Here is a 22805-nt window from a genome sequence, read left to right as displayed (position 1 = left end):
ACAGAAGCTTCGTGTTTGGGAGCTAAATTTACAGGGCTATTTAAATCCCTCCTGCTTCCCCATCTATGAAACATGAATAGAAACACTTACTCATACAACACTCTTGTGAGCTCAGTTAGCACATCGAAGACTACGAGCCAGTCCACTATTCTAGTGAAGGTCACCCCTATGTCCTCAACCACAAAAACAACACCTAGAAAATGTCCGATATAATAAACTTTGCTCAATTAAAATTACTAATTTCCAAATAGACTTGAATTGAGCTCTTCTCTGTGCAGGCCAACCACCACACTGCAACCTTTAGGTCTAAGAATAGCAGGATTGAGAGCCCGCCAGGAATCCTGCACGCATGCAGAGCCTCCCACGCCACGCTTGCCGGCAATGTCAAGACTTTGAAAAATCACATAAATTGCAATAGTCAAGACAAGCCAAAAATGCTAGAAACTACAAAAACGATTCACTTTTTCATATGAAAAAAATCACATATACTGCAGATGTCTTGACTATTGCAACACAAGCACATTATGTGCACCGCCTGGTTATTCATTCTCATGGTGCCTGGCAGTGTCACTGCACTTAAGCTTCCTTCAGTGTTTTCATTGTAAACCAAGTGTGGTTTCCACAGTTGTTCCAGCTAAATGTGTACATCTTATGCTATGTGCTTTAAGAAAGAAGTGGTTAAACGTATATGCCTTGTCTGACATATTACTGACTCAAAACCCCATGTGTTTGTGGAGTGGGGGAACGGATCTTATTTTACAAGTACGTGGAGTTTCACACTGTTTCAGCCACTGAAATCCATAGGCCCCATTGTGCATCCATATAAATCACAGGCTGGATTAACGAGGAATCCCTTAGGAGGGGGCTGGGTCAGCTGTGTTCCACTCAGGCAAAACCAAAAATGTTTGTTTCTTCTCTGCATTTATTTATACCCTGCGCTTGCTGTGATTGGCATTTTTAACAATGTAAGTAAATGACTTTGAGCGGACATTTAAGATCAATTAAGATTCAAATTCACATCCTTCCAGCCAGGGCTACCTTTGAATCACTATTCAGTACTCAGAGCCCTAGTTCTACAGTGGTTTATAATGTTCAGCCTGTATCAGTAATCTCTCACCTCCTTTTCATTTGTTAGAGCAGTTGACAAGATATTTTATAAAGGCAGCATGTTATATTTTCCAAAGTCCACAAATACATTACATTTAGTCCCATTTGTTACTCTAAAATTTAAAGGGCATCAGCTTGGAGAAACACCAGGCTGGAATATTCTTCCAACTTCACCCAGGTGCCCAGGGAAAGGCTCCGTTTGCTCTAACACTGTTTCACACGTTGGGTCTTTCCCAGGCAGACAAACCCAAACTGGTGAGAGGAGCATGGAATGAAAAACAAGCAGGCAGATTGCAGCCTTCATACTCTGCTGTGACAAGCTCTGCTGAATCCTGCAACTTTTCTCCAAGTAATATTTTGTTATCTTCACATCTCCAGAGACAAACAAGAAAGGTGTGGAAAAAAAGGAGGAAGAAAAGTAACAGAAGGCATGAGAAAAGCATTTTGCTTGGAGCAGCTTCAGAGACCTCCTCGGCTGCGAGTTGCAGGAAGAAGCTCCACTGGTGCCCTGGTTATGGTGGTACCTCAAATCTCCCTCAATCACTTCCACAACACAACATTAAAGCCACAAAAAAATCCCATCAGTCAGGAAAACACCCATGCATAAGCACATACCTTCCTCTGATGGTCCCTGCTTTCCCAAAAGGCAGCACACGTGGAGACTGCAGCAACGGGGGGAATTATTCATCACTGCCCAAGTCACCCTGAAGCTACTGCCAAGAACAGCGAGCCAGACTTGAAGACTGGAGGGAAACCTCAGAGTAACCAGTTCACTGTTAAAAAGCCCCCTCTTGTGCTCCTCTTTATTAGTCTGATGTTTAGTAATAACACACATCAACTGCAGTGAGTTTTAATTTGATGCGGACAATGAACCGAGTTACACTTCGGTTCTTGGGTTGCACTTTTCTGGATCTACTATTAGGTTATTAATGGCTTGAAGGCGAAAGGGTGACAGTGATCAAGCAGAGCCAACAGGAAGAAGCCTGGAGAACCCGGTCCCAGTTCCCAGCAGGTTCTGCTGGGAGCAGGAGGCTGGACCACAGGCCCCTTCCAACCCATGATCCTAGGAACATTCATTTAACTCCTAACCTGAAGATAAAATGGGATTAAAAAAAAAAAAAAAAGCTAGCAGCACTTTTTCCTAATGAAATTTGGCATCTAAAAATAACATGGCTGCATCACAAGCATAAGATAGTTTTATCTAATACCTTTTTGTCCAGATACAGGATGAAGCAAATTTTAGGAGAAGTTGCATTGTGGCAATTAAGGCTGGAGCACAATTGGTACTGGCACCTGATGATTTTGCCTGCCTAGCACTGACACTTCAACACTTAAGGAACAAAATTACAGCTGCATTTGTGTATCAGCACTAGGATCTCAGACAGCAGCATTCCAATTTAGAGAAGTATAAACACGTACCTCCCATGCAAATATGTAGGAGCCTGAATGTTTGAATTTAAATAAAAGGTTCTGCTGTGTTATGAGCCGTAACTGCTCTAACCACAAGACAATTCTCTCCTAAATAAACATTTGCAAATCACAGAAGCCTAAGAAATGAAAGCAAAGGCATCACCTTGATCTTCAGAGCTGAGACTGGAAAACAAACAAAACAAAGCTACATTTTAAAAGATGCCAAAGATATTTTGAGAGAAATGACTGGACAGTGACAGCAAAGCATGTGAGAGAAGGAATCCAATCATTTTCTTGGATTAAGGGCCACATGCCCTACCAGCAACTCTCCCTTGCTGTGGGAAAGTATTATTAAAATAAATTTGTAGATAACCAGACCACAAAGGCAGCCAAGAGCTACACCAAGGCCCCAGCATTACCCACAGATGTGAGATAACACGTTCCGGCCTCCTCACTGCAAGCTTCCCAGAAGGTTTTAACTAAAGAGGGGGGAAAACAAAGAAAAAGAAAGTGTTATTAAAAAACCTAGAAATGGAAGTTTTAAAAGGAAACCTCGGAGCAGGTTGGGCAGTCGGAACCGAGTCTGTCCTTGGGGCCACCTCCTGGGCAGGGGCCAGCTCTGCTGGTGGCCTCGAGGCCCCAGGAGGCTCCTGCGCTGCCCCCAGGGCCTCCTCCCTGCAAGGGGCTCCCCGGCCTTGCCTTAAGGCACGGGACTCCTCGGAAGGGACAAGGCCCAAACTAACTGCTATTCCCTGCAGCTCATTCTCGGTGCCGCCGTTAAACCAATTCGTGCATCACATCAGCGCTGAAGTCACCACTGCACTTAATTCAGTTTTCTTGCCGAGACCAGGCAAGTCGGAAGCAGCTGCCAGAGCGGCACAGCAAGGAGGCACAGCAACTCGGAGGAGGAAATAATTCCATTATTTTTAGATTTTCATCTACATTTTAGCCGATTTTTATAGAGGAGCAGCACTGCTCTGGCAGGGAAAGAGCCAGGGCTGCAGCACAGGGCCCTTCAGACAAAAGGAAAGACAAAAGCCAGGCAGATGTAACAGCAAATAAAGCTGGGAGGGCAGATCAAAGACTCTCCAATTAGGAATGGCCAGTGCCATTACTGGAATCAGCTCTCAAGGGAAGACATCTTCTAGGTTTCAATACATACAGTTTCAAAATCCATCTAATAAAACACATTATTGGCTTTTATGGCATGAAATGCCACATCAGGGCTGTAACACAAGTGAGGTGAGACGATCTTAAAACTTCCCTTTAAAAGCCTGTTCTATCCTCATGGAGACTTCATCTCAGCTCCTTATAGCTAGGAACCATCTGAGATTTTGGTGCCTGGTGCTGCCCCATCTCTAATGAGGATATTCAAGCCCTTCTTGGCATTTCACCAAGGTCCTGACCCCAGGAATACTCTTGAAAATTAAAAGCTGAATTTCCACTATGTATTGAGATAAAAATCAAACCTTGCACCTTTTGAAAATGCCGTTTTAACAACAATTTGTTTTCCATATTCTGCATGAGAGAGAAGCTATCAATCCACCTCTCTCTCCTTTTTTGCTCCTTATCCACCTTTTCTCGCAGCCAGAACCAGGCATCCATCCGAAGCAGCAACCTGCCAAGGGCGACAGATCGCGAGGAACTGGAGAAGTTATTCCTGGACGCCGGAATCCCCCCTGCCCACAGCAGTCAACTCCCATTTCTTTCATTTGCTGAGCAGCGAAGGAACAACAAGCCCAGCTTTCTGCTCCAGATCACTTCCCAGTCTTCTCCTGTGTCCCACGGCGAGCTAAGCCCAGCTTTGCCTACACAAGCAGTTGTGAGGCAGGTTCTGGCCTCACATTCCTCTTCATTCCCTTTTGAAGGAAACCTACTCAAACATCCTCAAATTCTCCTCTGAAATGTTTTCACCAGTCTTCTCCTAATCCCTAATAATTCCACAACACTCCGTGTGAGGGAAAACATTTGAAACCAGGCTTGACCTGACACCATACAGACCCACATATGGAAAAAACCTGCACCACGTCTTCCTCCTAGGCTACGTTTCATTCCCCATGTAGCATTTAGTTTGTTTTATGAAGCTGCTCTTAGCTATCCTCCTTGGCATACAGGTCCCATTCCGACTTTCAAGCCAAATATGTTGTATGCAAACAGTCAACACCAATGACTTCTGATGGCTTTTTCCATGTTGAACTCAGCCTTGCATTTTCAGCCTTTTTGGTCTTCTACTAATTCCATCCTGTAGTCCCTTTGAGTACTTTTTGGTTTAAGCAAAGTGCCACTATCTACAATTTTGTTTTTCCCATAGGATCAGCTGTTTCTCAAATCAATAATTTATCTATTCCTGTAGGTGGGGAAAAAAAATCAAAAAAAATCAAATCAAATTAGCAACAGATACTTGAGCCCCACCAATTCTTTGCCTCTAAGGAACAAATGCACTCATGGGAACACTCTTTGACTGGTATTTCTTGCCAATCACAAATACCATACCTCCAAGAGATACATAAACCACGTAACAGTAAACCATGAAAACACTGTCATTTTCAGAAAGCAAATTCAAGGATTAAGTTAAAAGACAAGGCAGAAAGATGAAAACCAAACTCGCAAAATGCAAGTAAAAGCTAAAGGATATTCAGTTCAACACAGCTAAAATTAGACATGAATTTAACAACTATTCCTTTAGAAGCAACTTCAACACAGGTTAGGATTTCCACAAAACAAGAGAGGACTAAGGAGAAGTGAGGGCTAAGTAGAAAAGTGACCTCAGAAAACCACAGACCAATAAACTTAATATAATTTGTTCCCTTAGTACATACCTGTGGACACCTAGAAAGCAAACATTCCAACAAGGGAGCCAAAGGCTTGTCCGGAACAAGTACCAAAACAACCTATGTCTAAGTTGGATAGTTGGATGGCTGCAAGTGACTGAGGTCCCTCCTATCTGTCCCGTTTGTCCCAAGAAAGGCCTCGCAGGACGTGTGAACGACCGCTATGGTTGAGCCTGCTCCAGTAAACCCAGCCCAGTCAAGGTAAGGGTGAGACACACTCACTCCTGCTTAATCCTGAGGTTTAAGTTAATACAGATACCTGCCAATATCCAAAGGGCATCTGAACTGCACCTAGGAGGGGAAAAACCACAGCAGAAATCAATGACACCCCAATCAAGTCTGAAGGATGCATCAGATTCACTTCTACTTCATCAATCACATCAACATAACAGGAAACATTTCTAAGTGCTTTGGCAACAGCGAGTGCTCTAAAGCTGCAGGAGGAGACTGAATTATGGAAAACTGTGCCCACTTTCTCAGTGGGATCACAGTTACCTCTGTGGGGAAAGGGATGACATGGTCACCAGGGAAAGGCCCAAAAGTAGCTGGTGCAGTTGAACATAGTCACATGAAAAGTGCTACGCTTGGGCTCCAAGCACCAGCCACACCAATCTAATGGAAGACAACCCTTGTTTAGCACTACTGAAAAAAAATAATAAAATTTAAAAAACGGGAAAACCGGGAAAACCGGGAAAAACAAAAATAAGGCATGGCAGTGCAAAGGAGACAAACGAGCCTTTTACTCCACCTAGCACTACAAACACCTCCCTGTTTTGAAAAGCACATTTCTGAGAGACAGGGAGCAAGTGCAGAGTCTCGAGAACGGGACTTAGGAGGAAAGACTTGAACAGGCTTGTTCAGTCCGTCCGAGCCTGAAGGGAGATGACACAAAAGCAGGGCTGCTGCAGAAAGCAGGGGAACAGACTTCCCTACAGAGACAGAGGGGCTTCAACCACGGTAGATTCAGGCTAATTATTAGGAAAAACCTAACTGGAAGTATAATTAACCACTTTATATAGATTGGGGAAATGCTCTGGACCTTTTTCAGAGGAATTTGGAAGGTTTTCTCCTCTCCTCCCCACCTCCCCTTTTCATCTTCGCTCCCCGCTTTGCCTACCCTTCCTCTGCTCTCTCCAGCCTCATCCTGCCTTTACTTAGGAGGACTAGAAATACCCCCAAATCCCTTCCAGGCCTCTCTTGTACAACTACCATCAAGTCTGGTTTCTTGAAGAAAAAATAAAGTAAAATAAAACGTATGTGGCAGTGGAAACCGCTTAAAAACTAATACAACACATGTAGCAGAAGAGACATTTGGCTGTGAAGCTTCAGCCCCCTTTTGAGGGCTCACAGGCAGTAGAGAAGAAGGCCAAGGGCAGGAGGCAGCGGGGAGGCTGCTAACGGGGCAGGACAGGCCCGGGAACAGCCCCGAGGGCGTCACACCCCTGGGAGCCACTGTGTCCCAACGTGCTCCACATCCAGACCCCATGTCAACATCCGTACCCAGCCGGGCTGCGGGTAGGTGCACTGCGGACCCGTCACACGTGGGGCACATCCCACGGGGCAGCGCGCCCGTTTCCGAGCACATATTCCACAGGCTAAACATTACCTGATAAAGGAGCTCAGCTATGCTGCAAGGGCAGGGAGTTTGTGTCCCATCTCCATGCAAACTAGCAACCTATACAGAGAATGAGGAGTTGGCAGCGGTTATTTTAAAAATACTCGCTGGGTTAAGAGGGAGGTGGCTCTCCCGTGTCTTTCTTTTCCTGTCTTCCACTTGGACTGCTCAAATACCTTGAATGCCTGTGCAATAAGCTGCAGAGCGTAAAAATCATAAATAAAACACCAGCAGTATAGAAAGTCAGCTTAGCTGAAGTTCATCCCCTTTATAAAAAAGGGAAACAAGAAGCGGGGAAAGCACTCTGTGCATTTCTCTTGCAAAAGCAAGGCAGAAGATTTTCTATTAACCGCATTTGGAGAGCAAACCGACTGCAAGAAATTCCAAGACCCAAGCTGGGAATACTGGATTCCTCAATTTTTGTGGACGTCAAAACCAACCTCCTCCCTCCATGAGCAGAGATCCTGGGCTCCGTACCAGGCTGCACCCACACGCTGATTCTCACAAGATATAACCCGATCAGCGCGATAAAAAACAAGCAGAGAAAGGAGCGTGAAAAAAGATGAGGGCTTCTTCCTACAAAAATGCAGAAACCATAACATTATAAAAAAGAAAACACTGCACAAGAGTGGTGTACCTGAGGGATGCCACCCAGCAGTGCTAATCTTCTGACTTACGTCTTCATCTTCTGCTTCTCAGCAAGCGGGAGGAGAGGGCGGAGGAGGCAGCCCGGGATTCCTGGCCCTCTCCTGCCATCTCCTCCGCCTGTCAGCCCGCCAAGCTGAGCCAGAGTCACACAACATAAAGGACTTGAATTGCAGAGGCTTTGCTTGTTTTCTGAGTGAAACCGAGTTGAAAATACAATATTTTTCACCTCAGGGTAAGGAAAACATTCAATTTTCCGACTAACAAATATTAACGGTCACAAATCATTAAGAAATACTCCCCGAGATGAAAGCTAATTTAGAAGGTTTGTATTTGTTTCATTTAAACAGTGGTTTCAGTCCATAGCTTCTTCCAATTCCTCCACACTCATCTTTCTTTACCTCCCCACACTGTCTGGCTGGTTTGTTTTCTGTATTCTTAATTTTGGACAATATTGTGTCCCGGGGGATAGCTGGTAGTGAAACAGCCAGAGGTCAGAAGTTTCAGGTCATCAAGGAAGGCCAGAAATCCTCTCCTATTTTCTATAAGAAACACAAGTGGAATATTTGATAGAAATAGCAAATTGAATTTATAGCGAATTTATACTCGATTGAACTTAACCAGCTCAAACAGCACAGATCCAAACTTATGAATGATATAACTTCATTCCTGCAGCCAAATTATCTCCAAATAGCCTATGACATTTAAAGGGTAAAGCTGCTGGTGTCTCTTTTTAGAAGTTAAGTCACCTCCACACCAGGTTTAGTCACAGTGTGCTCAAAAAATTTTATTAAAAAAAAATTCTTTCTCTAGGAAATTGAAACAGTTACAAGTCCAGACACAAACTACTCAAGTTGAGGACTTACCTCCTAACTCTCCCTTTCCTCTTTCACATCGTACTTCCCTCTTCCTGGCTTTTGCTAAGCTCAACTTTGCCAGACCCAAAGGACAGGAAATAGGCAAGGATTTGGGAAGAACTCTTTGTGCAAGGGAGTTTAAAGCTTGTTTTGCTTTAAACCACTAAGGAAGGCTTTCCTAGGAAGGAAAGTCACCTCAGCATGCTCTTCTAGAAGAGCTGGAGATACTGAAACACTCTTATGTCGGAATATCAGATTTTGGGAGTAGCCAGTCCCTTGGAAAACAAGAGCGGGGCAACTGCTATCGCAACAGCCTGAAAAAGACACACAGCAGCTTCCCTGCCTGAAGCCACAAGGGTTTGTCTTCTGCCAAAACCCAGCCTAGAAGTTGAGCAGCAAAAAGTATATTTATAGCAGCACTAGGCATGTAACAGTCGGATATCACCAGTCCCAATCTGAGGAAATAAAAACGCCACCAATAACTGAAGAGTATTAGAGAGCAGTTCACAAGGCAGGAGTTCAGGGAGCCCACAGCTTTCCGCAGCAAGACTGGAGAGGCAGGGAGAAGGGGAAAGGACAAGACAGCAAGTCATAGCTACATAAAATCCCCACATTCCCAGAGTGGAAGCTGGAGCTTCAGCCTGCTAGATGGAACGGGGAGCGGGAAGCAGCCAAGGGCGGCCTGCAGAGACACACACAAGGTGGGAGGAGATCTTGAAATCTTCTCACTTCCCAAGACCAGCAGTCTCATCTCCACCCAACATGCAGCTCTGAAGGCATGCACAGGGATCTTCTGAAGAACTTCAGATTTCTGCCACTAGATTGATTCAATCAGCCAATTTTAAATGTACAAACACAGCATTAACATCCTTTCATTAAGCAACTGGAACGGGGAAAAAAAGAAGAAAGACTCCCCCAAGAAACCCCACACACCTGCAGCCTTTAACTCAGAGAGAAAGGGGAACACAGCTGAGCAGCAACAGGGTTCATGAACATGAAAAGCAGGATCTGACCCTCAGCAAAGCACATGGTCTTAAGGCATCACGCTTGATAAGTTAAAAAGCAAACCCAAATACACAATAAAACAACCCAATATTACCTGAAATGCAGTAATAACGGGCAAATATATATTGCGCCCAGAAAGATTTGCACAAAACCAAGTCGGGGCTGTTTCTTGGCGGATAAAAATCTTAAGCAGTTTCCTTAACAGAAAATATCCAGATGTTGCCAGAAGTCTCTTCACTCAGAAAGACAGCCTGCTTAATTAAGGCTTCCCAGTATAACACAGTGAACTGCAACAAAGCAGCTTCTTTCAGGTGAGCCTTCAAAACCCGGGGCTCGCTGCTATGCCAATCAATCGCTCGGCAGAGGTTGTGCCAGGAGCAAAACAGACATTGACAGAGGTGACAACGCGGCCGGTGGCTGCAGGGCAGGGCTGTGTCGGGCCTCTGAAAAGGGCCGCGTGGCTCACGGTGAGGCTGCCGTCTCTTTTCTGCCTCTGGCTCCTCAGGGCTCCAGACATGGAAAGCATCCACCACCAGTGTGCGTCTCCCATGCTGAAATCCCTTGGGCTTCCTTCTATATGTGAAACATTCCACATTTCTGTGGCAATACTATTCAATAATCACTGGCAAAGGACTCCCCACAACAGCGAGCTCTTCACAACCACAGTGGGGGTTTCTGGGCGTGCAGATAGAGCCACATTGAAACAAAAGGCAAACAATTCGCTGTTCACTCATGTTTTCACTCTCAGGAGGAAAAAATAAAAATAAATAAATCAAGTGCTCTGTTCTAAAATGCTGACAACGTACACTATGTAAAATCAGATCTGCTTTCATTTCCCAATGGACACGAGTACAGAGCGCATCAGTACTGTTCTGATAAAAGACTCCTTGAACACCTGATGCTCAGCCCTTATCTGCAGGGTAAGTTTCCGAGAAATATTCCAAAAGACTGATGTTCCTGGACCCAGTGAGGATCTACAGCAGAACTTTCACAGTCTGCGTATGAAAAATTATTTCTTCATTGATTTTTGCTTATAAAAAAACATTATGTGGTGCTTGTGAGGCAAGAGTGCATTAGCCAGCACCTACATTACTTCAATAGTTCTCCACTTTGGTACCTTTAGAAAATGTTACTTGCTTCATAAGCTAACACACAGTTTACAGTTGTTGAAATGCTACTAGATTCACTGCTTTCTAGCAAAAAGATGGTTTCCTACCTGAGGCATGGACACTGTTGGCATCCAGTTTGTGCGTTTATTCTATGCAATCTACGCTGTACTTCAGACCTCCGTTCCCCTTCACAGGATGACAGTGCTCAAGAGTAGAAATAATTTCTTAATCTTGAGGTATCGGCAATTCTACACAGCCAAGGGATGACCTGGAAGATCTCTGCAGGATGAGGTCAGGTAAAGCCCACCATGCCACCCATAGGCTTTGCTGCTCAAAGCAAAGCCAACCTCTTTCTAGGTGCTCTAGGCTCTCCTATTTAGATGTTTCTACTGCTCATACTGACTGTATCACACTGAAAAACTTGCCTAAACACAAAAAGAAAAACAGCAGACACTAAAAAGCTTCCAAAACCACGTGCTTTACAACGACGACAAGATAAAGCTTTATTCTGTTCTGCTTATCAGAAAGCACTTTTCAATCAAGTTTGCTTTTTATGCTCTTTCAGGAGAGTTAAAAATCCTTCGCTACTTCAGTTAAGAGAAATCCCGCTCAGATGTTATTACATCTTACATACATAAAACACAACCAAATCTGTTCATCTGTTGCCCAGTAGCTGTGAAAAAAATGAAAAAAATGGCTTTTGACAGGAGTTTTGATGGCAGTTCAGTAGCAAGGAGCTTACAGCTCCCTCAGTCCATATAACAGAAGGTATGACCTCGAGTTCACACTAACCATTTTTAATTCTGTGAATATATATATACACACACACTATGGTGTATATAAAAATGCTACAAGGATAACAAAACACATAACTAATTCTTTAGCAGTTAATTACAGTGCTTACATGAATTCCTAAAGCAAAATCACCTGGTGAAATTACTGTAGTCAGCACAACTGAATAGCAACGTCCTCAAGACTAGAGTTTTACCTGCATAGGATGCCTAAAGGTCTACGCAATTCCTCCTCGGATCTCCACAGCAGCACGGACGTGGAGCGCAAAAGAACCGAAGAGCTTGGCTTGGCTATAACTGGAGACAAGAGTACACACTGCTCACGTGTGAGAAGAGCTACCTGCACTTTCTTCAAAAGGGATGCCTTTTTTATTGGTATATTAAAACACACTCCGTCAAACGTTTCAGCCGGCAGCTGGATACCTTAAGTGGTGAAACTGGAAGAATTTTATTAGTTCTTATTTTACTCGTTCCACTTCATCCACTCCTACCTCACAAGGAAGCCTCAAAATCTTGAATAGATTGGAAACTGCTTTGAATATGAAAAGCTCTCTACAGAAGCAATGATATTAATCCCAAAAAACTAGCACTCAGCATCAAAGGCAGAAGACAGGGGATCTTTATATACAGGGATGATACCACAGTACATATTAACAACTGTAACCAAAGGATACCATAGCTGGAACAGAAAGAGGAGGACCTCTTGGAGTGAAAAGCCTTATACCAAGGACCTCCCAAAATTTGGGACTTAAAACATCACAGACACTCCCAGAAAAGTCAGAAAACTGAGGAAAGAGTCAGACACACAACCAGTGCTTAAAGTTACACATTACTTGCAGGCACTGAGCATCTGCATGTGGCACAATCTATTAATAAAACACATTACTCCTTCATAAAGTAACCACAGGCTGAAATGTCCGCCCCCCCGCCCCAGCAAGTCTGCTGTCTTGATGGCTCCTCTGTTGTGCCCGTGATGAGCAAGGGCAGCACCAGCTGCTTAGCACTTATTGGCATTAAACATCTTCTGACTTGGTCCCCATAAAAACACCATGACATTGAGCAAGGCACCAGCATCTTCCTACCGGGTGCAGGCACAACCAGCCAGCCTCAGCACCCCGCACGCCAAGTGTCACAGAAACACCCATCTGCATTAAAGTAGAAGGCAAAAAGCCCCTTTTCGTTATCATTTAGGTGCAGTTTCTTTCCGATGGAAGTCACAGAATCACTGGCAATATCTTTGTTACGTTTCCCTTTATTACACAGCAAAATCGAGAGCAACTTCCGAGCAATAAGGCTTGAAAATTTCATGCCACAAAATAGGAAGCTTATCAGTCAAAATGTATAGCAATTCAAGGGAAAAAAAAAGAAAAAAATCCAATTCAAGAAAAAGAAGACTTATTTGTACATTATTCTATTAAAAGCTCCAGACAGTTCATCCATACTGACATCAGCGTAAGTAAATCCAATATATATTTTCTCATGGCATAGATTAAAAAATATTCATGCATGAATTGTTTAAGTAACAGAATAAATACAGGTCTCAAACGTAAATGAAAAACAAAAAAGCAAATACAGACTTCAAGAGTTTTTAATAATCCCTCTGATTATAGAAAAAAGGGGGAAGATTTTCCAGTGAGCCCTCATCAGACCAGAAAGATATTGAATGAAGTCACTCAAACAGCCACCCAAATACAGTTGAAGCTATAATAGCCACTGAAACAATATCCCAAGAGGAAATGAGCAGCATGCTCGTGACAACTGCAACTGTATCCAGGATGAGGATCATGTTAAGGAAGACTTCAGCTGCATGATGCTTCTCTAGATCCGAGACCTGATATGCAGCCCATGTTCCTACTCAGCAGGAATTCCTCTATCAAAGCCTATTCACATACATGTCCTGCAAGTTCCACTGCAACCTCTGCGACATATTTCCTTGGTTTCAATTAGCTTCCAGCTGAATATTTCTCTACATCAGAGTTTCAGTTGTCAGCATTTGAAGCTGAAAAAGAAATTCGTCTGTCCAGGGAAGTTATAACAGCAATGTAAGACTAGAAAGGGGAGAGGGAAAGAAGGTGCAAAATCAAGAAGAGCCATTATTCCTATTATTCCTATTACGAAGCAGTCAGAGTTCTGCAGGCAAAATTGACTTGCATAATTTACAGTGAACAGTTCCATCAAGCAAAGCCAAGTGCTTATTAAGAGAGTTTGTCATAAGCACTCACGTGAAATTTGTCACTATGACAAGATATTTTGCTGAAGAATAAAAGGAGTGCAAAAAACACACACTTAGAGAATAGGAGGACAGGAAGGTCAGAGCTTATCTTGGAGAACTGACACTAGACACTGATTCAGTGAGGACAGCAATTAGGCTCTTTGGAAGAGAGGCTGAGAAAGCAGGGCCCATTTAGTCCAGGAAAGAGAACAGTGAGGGGGAATTTTATCCATGTATCTTAAGGGAGGGTGTAGAGAGGATGACGTCTCAGTGATAACATCCAGCAACAGGACAAGAAGCAATGGCTACAAACTGAAACACATAAAAAAAAAAATCCGTCTTCTTAAATGTGATGGTGACACGGGCACAAGTTGCCCAGAGAGGCTGCAGGGTCTCCTTCTCTGGTGTCATTCAAAGTCACCTGGACGTGGTTCTGCACAACATGCTCCAGGTCACCGGGCAGGAGACTGGACTAGAGGATCTCCAAAGGTCCCTTCCAACCTCAGCCATTCTGTGATTCCCTTCTCTGTGCACTGCTCGTGGGACAGCAACTGCTTGGAAGACACAGCTGAGGAGCCCAGCAAACAAGAGACAAGAGTATGTCCAAACAGCCCATGCTAGGCTTGGTCCCAAGCAACCTGCTCTTGTTCTTGAGCAGGGAGCTTGGTCCAGCTGGCCATTCCAACCTCAAATATTCTATTATGCTACAGTCTCATCTTAGGCTCCTAACACTGGCATATTATCTGTACAATTAACCGATCAGCTGTAATAGTTTGACAGATTTTTCAGTAACTGAGACACTGGACTTTAAAATGCAGAAGCGTGTTTATAAATATTAAGGCTTTTTATTTATAGCCACTTCCTTTTAAAAGAAAGAAAAAAAAAAAAGCAGATTTGTGTTGAACTTCTCTTTTGTTTTGTTGTTTGTTAAATGGTGAGGACTCCTGTCAATAAAGGGGCACTTCTTTTGCCTCTCTAAATGCGTTTTAGCTCCAAGCCAGGCGCTTTGCACACCACCATTCACAGCTCTGCAAGCAACACTGACTTGCATAATTTACAGTCAATAGTTCCATTAAGGCAAGGGAAATGAATCTTAACAGGGTTTGTCAGAATTACTCAAGTGAGATTTGTCATAGAGAAGAGAAAGTTTAAAGGCACATTCTTACAGAAAAAAAAAAAAAATGAGCACCACAAATACTAGTATGCAATCCTTCCATCCCAAATACAACTGCTGCTACTCTGGCAGTCCTGCACAACCAGAATTGGGATGCACTCAGGAATGCTGAAGGAACTGCCTGGGGTTGCTGTTCCGCTGCTCTCCATCATCGTGGAGAGGTCATGGAGAGACTGAAGAAACCAGCATCAGTCACTCCAGTCTTCAAGAGGGGCAAGAGGGAGGACCCGGGAAACTACAGGCCTGGAAAGGTGATGGGGAAGCTCATCCTAGAGAGCATCTGCAGGCATGTCAAGGAAACGACAGTGACCAGGAGTAGTCAGCACAGACTACTTGGCTTGTTTAACAAGCCTGTTAAACAAGCACAGGCTTGTTTAACAAGCCTGATAGCCTTCTATGATGGGATGGATGGATGGATGGATGATGGGAGAGTCATGGATGTTTTCTATACTGATTTCAGCAAAGCTTTCGACACCATCTCCCATAACATCCTCATGGCGAAACGGAAGAACTGTGGTCTGGATGAGTGCACAGTGAGGTGCATTGAGAACTGGCTGGATGGCAGAGCTCAGAGGGTGGTGATAAATGGCGCTGAGTCCAGTTGGAGGTCTATGGCCAGTGGTGTCCCCCAGGAGTCAGTACTGGGCCCAGTGTTGTTCAACCTGTTCATCAATGACCTGGATGAGGGCACTAAGTGCACCCGGAGCAAGTTTGCGGATGATACCAAGCTGGGTGGAGTTGCCATCCAGAGGGACCTGGACAGGCTGGAGAGTTGGGCAGAGAGGAACCTCATGAGGTTCAACAAGGACAAGTGCAGGGTCCAGCACCTGGGAAGAAGTAACCCCAGGCACCAGTATAGATTAGGGGGTCGACCTGCTGGAGAGCAGCTGCATGCATAGAGATGGATCTGGGAGTCCTGGTGGACACCAAGTTAACCATGAGGCAGCAGTGCCCTTGTGGCCAAGAAGGCCAATGGGATCCAGGCTGCATCAGGAGGATGTTGCCAGTAGGTCAAGGGAGGGGATCCTGCCCCTGTCCTCAGCTCTGGTGGGGCCGCACCTGGAGTATTGGGGGCAGTTCTGGGCGCCCCAAGGGGGGGACTCTTGAGTTTCTAGAGAGGGTCCAGCAGAGAGCAACCAAGATGATTAAGGGAGTGGAACATCTCTCGTATGAGGAGAGACTGAGTGAGTTGGGCCTGTTTAGCTTCGAGAAGACAGATCTGATCAATATGCACAAATACACAAGGAGAAAATGTAAAGAAGATGGGTCCAAACTCTTCTTGGTGCTGGCCAGTGATAGGACGAAGGGTAATGAGTATAAGCTGAAACACCAAAAGTTCCATCTCCAGGTGAGGAAGAACTTCTTCACTGTGAGGGTGACAGAGCCCTGGAACAGGCTGCCCAGGGACATTGTGGAGTCTCCTTCTCTGGAGATCTTCCAAACCCGCCTGGAGGCTGCCCTGTGCCCCGTGCTCTGGGTGTCCCTGCTGGAACAGGGAGGTTGGACTTGATCATCTCTAGGGGTCCCTTCCAACCTTAATAATTTTGTGATTCTATGAATTTTAATTAGTTCCTATTAGCAGCAGCTAAAGAAGAACACAGCCTTCAGCAGACTCTTCAAGGCACGATTCATTCTGCCACTTCATTTTGTAGGGAGTCTGATTTATTTGACATCAATAGTTTGTTGGGGTAATAAACCAAGCAGCAGCGATACCATGACTCAGAGCTCATTCACCAGCAGGCAGGTTGTTTGGCAGCATGACAGGCAGAGCAACGTGCCTTGAAGAGGTATCTACACAACTGCTACAGCTTTCAAGGATTACCAAATAAATACAGTGCCCAGAAAACATGACTTGACTCTCGCTATCAATTTGTCTTTGCTTGATTAATACAGCTCCCTCCTCAACACACACACAGAAAAGCTGGCATCTAGGCAGGCTGAAAAGCTGTAGCTACTCTGCCCAATGGATTTCTAATGCATCCAGCCATTCCACATTAATGCTCCTTTGCAAGACCAGCTTGTTGTCAGTGCTCCCACAGAGGAAGGAAGCTACTTACTACCAGCCTGAAGTTCAGGGAGTGAAGCCGACCTTCTTTAAATTAAACTTCTCATCCTCAGCAATGTATAGCTGCTTCATAAGGCTGAAGTCCTGATCTTTTCCACACAAGTTCTGGAGCGCAATGATAGAGACTTTGCAACATTTCAGTACATCCAGACACACAATGGTATCCGAGAACTCATTTCCTGGGGTATTATGAACAAAGCAAGGGGAAAGAAAAAGCAGGGGAGGATTTAAAGCAGACCTATTTAGATTATTCTCCCTGGAAACACCGGATGTAGAGCCACAGTTTGTTCTAGCTATGTTAAGCCAGTCTATGTCCCTTCTGTACCAAGGCTGCTGAAGCACTAACAGCCTCTCTTTGCATCTACCTGGTCCTGGAGAGCGGACACCAGGATTCCTGCTCCCCCTTCGTCCTTCTCCATATACACGTGTGGGGGAGAGGGAGCACAACGCAGGAGGGTGATGGGGCAACTGGGCAAATGCATTTACAAGTTAGAAATAAGGCAAAAAAGTGATAAGCACCAAGGATTAGAAATTTCCAGTTCTGTTTTGACTCTACTCTATATTTTTTAAACATGATCAAGTCCTTCCCATTCCAAGAGTTCAACCTAGTTCAACTAGGTTAAACAAAAGTTGTTTTAAACCTAGGTCTTGATTTTATACTTTTTAAACTTCTAAAGTGAATGTTTAAAAAAAATGTAAATCAAGTATTTCCAAAACAAATCTAATGAGGATTCCGAGCAACTTACTCCACAGGTAAGTATGACAACCCATGCTCACTTCTCAAGCCACTGAAGGCAATCAGTATTTACGTGGCTGGTTTTGCCATGGTTAAATCTTCGAATAGAGGGAATCACTGCTTGCCACTAGCCATTCCAAAAAGCCATCTCAACCAACCATGAAGAAAAATAAATAAATTCAGCAAAGCACGCTCAAAAACTCCATAATACCATTAGTCACCACTTCCAAGCTCCAGAAGAGGTGCAAGTATTTATTTGCTTTTGAATTTGGTAGGTCAGTCTTACACTGCAAGTGGTTTTAATGAATAATTTGATGTAGAAGAGAGCAAGGAGCATGTTGGAGACAGTTATTAAACCACAAGCAACCACAGGATACAGTCTAGTCATGCAGGATACATCCCAGCTCCACACGAGTGAGAACAGGACCAGCAGGATACAGGAGCTTGAGCGCTGCAGACCTCTCATGCAAGGTTTCCTCAACACCTCCAAAGCACAGGAACTCTTAGCTATATATGTTATATATGTATATTTATAGCTATGTCATATATATTTAGCTATATATGAAGGTAAACATCACAGCTAAGGACAATTTGCTGATCAATTCTGAATTCTCATTTCTCTTAATTTACTAAAAGATGAAGCCTACTCCAGATGACAAACCTAACAGCCAAGATATTCTACACACTTTCATCTCCTACATTAATACTTTGCTCTCTAGTAGTTCCAGGTAAATTGAAGAAACTGAACACAAAAATCTTACAAAGGTTTGGTTTTAAGCCCCTCAAAACCACTGTTTGGCTCTGAAAAAATATATGTATATACACACACATATAATATAGTGAAAACACTATAAATACTGTTTTCAAGTCACACTTTAATCATGCCTCAGCATGGTACAGAACTATGCAGACCATCTCACCACTCCTTGAGACACAAAATCTGCTGAGCTTTTCACATTCAGGACTCCCACCAGCTCTGTCAGCTGTAACAGAGCTCATGCCAAGGCAGTTTCCTATAATGACCATGGAGCCTGTCTTTTTTAAAGGGAAAAAACTGACAATCAGCAACTCTGCTTCCTTAGGGGAAAAAGGCATGCAAGTTCAAAAACAGAACAACAGTCATTCTTAGTTGCCAACTATTAAATTATGTTCCTAAATACCTTCATTTAGATTGTGTTTAGCTCAGTCAGGGGCCTTTGGACAAGACAGAAGTTCAAAATAACACCTGAAGTCCCATTTTCAAAAGTGATTCAAGTCTATGAATATTCTTATATCTGATGATACAAAGAGGTTTATACAAACCTTCTAATACACAAGATTATATTTGAGCATAGTTTTGCTTGAGCTGTTCTGCCTTTTACCCAAACTGTGATTTTTTAAAAACATACAGACCAATTTTCACAGCTACCCAAGTTTCACACTACCTCGTAGTGAAACTAACAGTTTAACTCTTAACCTGACATTTTTAATATGAAAAGGAAAGAGAGAAAAGGAGAGCACAAAAGTTTGACAGGGACTACTAAAATCAACTCTAAGGAACAGAATGACCAGGAAGCTCCTCAAGAGGGATTGGAATAGCAGTAACCAGGGAATCTGCAGAGGAATGAAGAGGGGGGGAAAAAGAGAAGGGAAGTTCTTTAACCTTACCTTTTTAATATATAAAACTTTATATACACATGTGTAAGTGAAATATCACAGAATCACAGAATATTTAATGTTGGAAGGGACCTCTAGAGATCATCTAGTCCAACCTTCCTGCTCAAGCAGGCACACCTACAGCATGTGGCACAGGGCGGCATCCAGGTGGGCTTTGAAGACCTCCAGAGTAGGAGACTCCACAACCTCCCTGGGCAGCCTGTTCCACTGCTCTGTCACCCTCACAGTAAAGAAGTTGCTCCTCACCTGGAGACGGAACTTCTTGTGCTTCAGCTTGTGGCCATTACCCCTCGTCCTGTCGCTGGCCACCAGTGAAAACAGCTTGTCCCCTTCCTCCCTGCATTCTCCCTTCCTGAACTTATACATATTAATCATATCCCCTCTGAGCCATCTCTTCTCCAGAGAAAACAGGCCCAGCTCACTCAGCCTCTCTTCATACGAGAGATGTTCCATTCCCTTAATCATCCGGGTTGCTCTTCTCTGGACCCTCTCAAGAAGCTCCACGTCCCTCTTATACTGGGGAGCCCAGAACTGCACACAGTACTCCAGGTGCGGCCTCACCAGAGCTGAGTAGAGGGGCAGAATCACCTCCCTTGACCTGCTGGCAACACTCCTCCTGATGCAGGCCAGGATCCCATTGGCCTTCTTGGCCACGAGGGCACACTGCTCACTCATGGTTAACTTAGTGTCAACCAGGACTCCCAGGTCCCTCTCCGTGGAGCTGCTTTCCAGCAGGCCGCCCCCTAATCTGTACTGATGCCTGGGGTTATTCCTCCCCAGGTGCAGGACCCTGCACTTGTCCTTATTCAACCTCATGAGGTTCCTCTCTGCCCAGATATGTATATATTATATGTATATATTATGTATATATTAAATGTATATATTAAATATATGTATATATTATATAAACCAAACCTATCAAAGTTAGTCAGTAACCCTGCGTTCGCTTCTTTTTGTTCAGCTAACAAATAACTCAAATACATTAAATACTTCTCTAGAGTTACAGCTGCTTGTTTGGAAGACTCTCCAAGTGACACGCGGTCCCAAACAGTGGATATTATACATAGCTGTGGAAGGAAGGGGAAAGTACTTGATAAGAGAGGCTTTCAAGCATTACATACTGTAAACATTAGGATTGCTGAAATCCAGAGATTTCATGAAGCTCTGGAAAAGATAAAGATCTAAATACCCATTTTGGCCCCTCCCTGCCTCCCCCAGCACACAAAATGCTTAGTGCTACTCAGGCCCCTTCATCCTTCATCAGCTTCCTTCTCAGACCACGCCAGGAAAGAGCTTGCTAAGCAGATTTTTTTTCCCCAAAACCAAGAATAAACCACCCATAAATTCCAATAGTTCAACTTTAGGCTTCTGGAACGGGCCAACTATTTATTAGCCTACAACTTCAGGCGTAATGCAGAAGGTACCATACCCCTAGCACACCTGCTGCTTGGCTTACCATTTACAAACTACCTGGATTTAAATTAGCCCATTAGCAGGGCCATGTTTAATGGAAGGGACTCAATTCTTACACCGACACAGCTCGGATTTGCACCTTCTCTCGAAGTCATTACTGAGAAAAATCTTACTGACCTGAGCATAGCAATTGCAAGACCTGTAACTATGGTCTTCTCTTCCCCATAGGCACAGATTTTATTTACCAACCCAAAAGGAACAATTTCTGAAGAAACAGTTGCATAGGAACCTTAAAAAGCCTTGTCATCAAGTCACCTGCCCAAGAACAGATTTTGGCTAACATTAGCCAAACCCTTTCAAGATAAACCTCAGGGCATTCTGGATTTTGTCTTCTAGAAAACACACCTATTGTAAAACTAAACAAACAAACTTAAAGGCAAAAATATTATACCAGTAAGGCTAACATACAAATGCATGTTTATCACAGTGGCGAATCTGGTCAACATTTCTTTCTTTTTCATAATTACGTAGTCTAGAGGAAGGTCATAAATAAATGTTAGCATTACTTAGTCACAAATCCAAAACAAGAGCTTACGTCATTGAGAAGAGCTAATGGTACCGCTCAGCCTTTCATTGGAAATTCATTTAAATGAAACTTCAATTGTATCTGATATTACATTACTTCATACCATGATTCAGCACCGTAAGTACCACAGCCAGATTCCTTTTTAAAGTTCACATAAACTGTTTTGATAAAGACCCAAATATATCTCCATTACAAAAAGATTAATGCTATCTTGAAAAATATTTTATTTTTAAAACATGGATTTAAATTTTTTTTTAATCTATATTAGACAAATTTCCATGTGAATCTTAACAGTGCCCCAGAATCAAGGCTTACCAGGTTGGGAAGAGTGTTTTGTGTTAGGCAACAAGGAACACTAAATCTTTCAGCCATTCTCCCTTTTTTGGGAACACAATGGGTTACAGGGCAAAGCTCCTGAATTTTTGCAAAAAGATCCAGCAAAATATCCCATGTGGTGGGAACTACCAGAACAAGTTAACAATGAAACCATCACCTACATTCCATCAGTACCACTACAGGGCACCACATCTCAGGTCAAACGCAGTGTTCACGTAGCGGAGAGGGAAGAAAAAAGCAGCTTTTTCAAAGAAGGCAAGTTCCAAAATATCTAAATACATTGGACTTAAATAAAAAGACAAGCAGAAGGAAAATAACCAAACATATTCACAAATATACACAGAAGAGATGCTGTGACAAGGAAGTAATATTCATGTTATTTTGAACAGGTTTAAGCTGTACTGTAGTTAAGTTTTTGTTTCATAACATATTCCTCGGTAGACTTTCTAAAATATTCATTTTGAAAAGTCTGTTTTGTTTCTTTTTTTGCTGTGCAGCAACTTCTACCACATTCTTAATTTACTTTGGAATATTAATGTTAAGTTACAAGGTACATTGCCCAATTTTTCTGAAGAGAAAATAAAACAGACAAGTTTTAAAAATGAACACTGATCAAAGCAATCATTGGAAGATAAACTGATCAGTCCCAACAGCTCAAGTTCTCACACTTATAGCTGTTTAAGCATTTCAGGATTTTTTGCAAAGCCCAAGAACAAGAGCCTAATATGGCATATTTCAAAAGACAGTAAAGTTATATTCAGTAACAGAGAATAAAGCAGCAGTGTTCTTCAACAAACAGGACCATTAATTCAGGCCATGCCGGCTTTGCACAGCACTTCTCTATGAAGCCTTTTATTATTATTATTTTTTTTTTTTTTTTAAATTTAAAAACTAACATCTTTCCTGACTGCCCCATGTACTTCAGGAATCTGTTTAAGAGAATTTGCTCTTTCAGTAAACATTTATGCAGGAATTAACACAGTGGGACCCCCAAATGGTTCTGATCTCTAGACTGCTCAAATATTAAAAACATGTGCATATAGTAGTAAAAGAATTCTTTATTCTTTTTAGAACTGAATGAACAAAAGAAACTAGTTGTGTTACAGACAGAGTGAGATACTGCTAATCATGCATTCCTGCAAAGTTAAAATAAAGCCCTACATAGGTATTTATATGACAGTATTCTGGATTCAAAACAGCATTCGCATAATCTATTCTTATAAAACCAAAAGAAAAAGACCAAGACCATTAGTACTT

At 43.1% G+C, this 22805-nt stretch overlaps 1 protein-coding gene across 3 annotated transcripts in view; it reads right to left on the bottom strand.

The window, feature by feature from the left end:
* The window catches only part of MBOAT2 (membrane bound O-acyltransferase domain containing 2), an 85828-nt gene that overhangs the window by 43277 nt on the left and 19746 nt on the right, over positions 1–22805 (bottom strand). The window lies entirely within an intron of this gene.

This window comes from Nothoprocta perdicaria, unplaced genomic scaffold (genome assembly GCF_003342845.1).
Source record: "Nothoprocta perdicaria isolate Ctin4 unplaced genomic scaffold, notPer1 scaffold_19, whole genome shotgun sequence".
In the NCBI taxonomy this organism is placed as follows: domain Eukaryota; kingdom Metazoa; phylum Chordata; class Aves; order Tinamiformes; family Tinamidae; genus Nothoprocta; species Nothoprocta perdicaria.
Note: the sequence above shows the minus strand (reverse complement) of the source record. Positions and strands in the feature narration are given on the sequence as shown.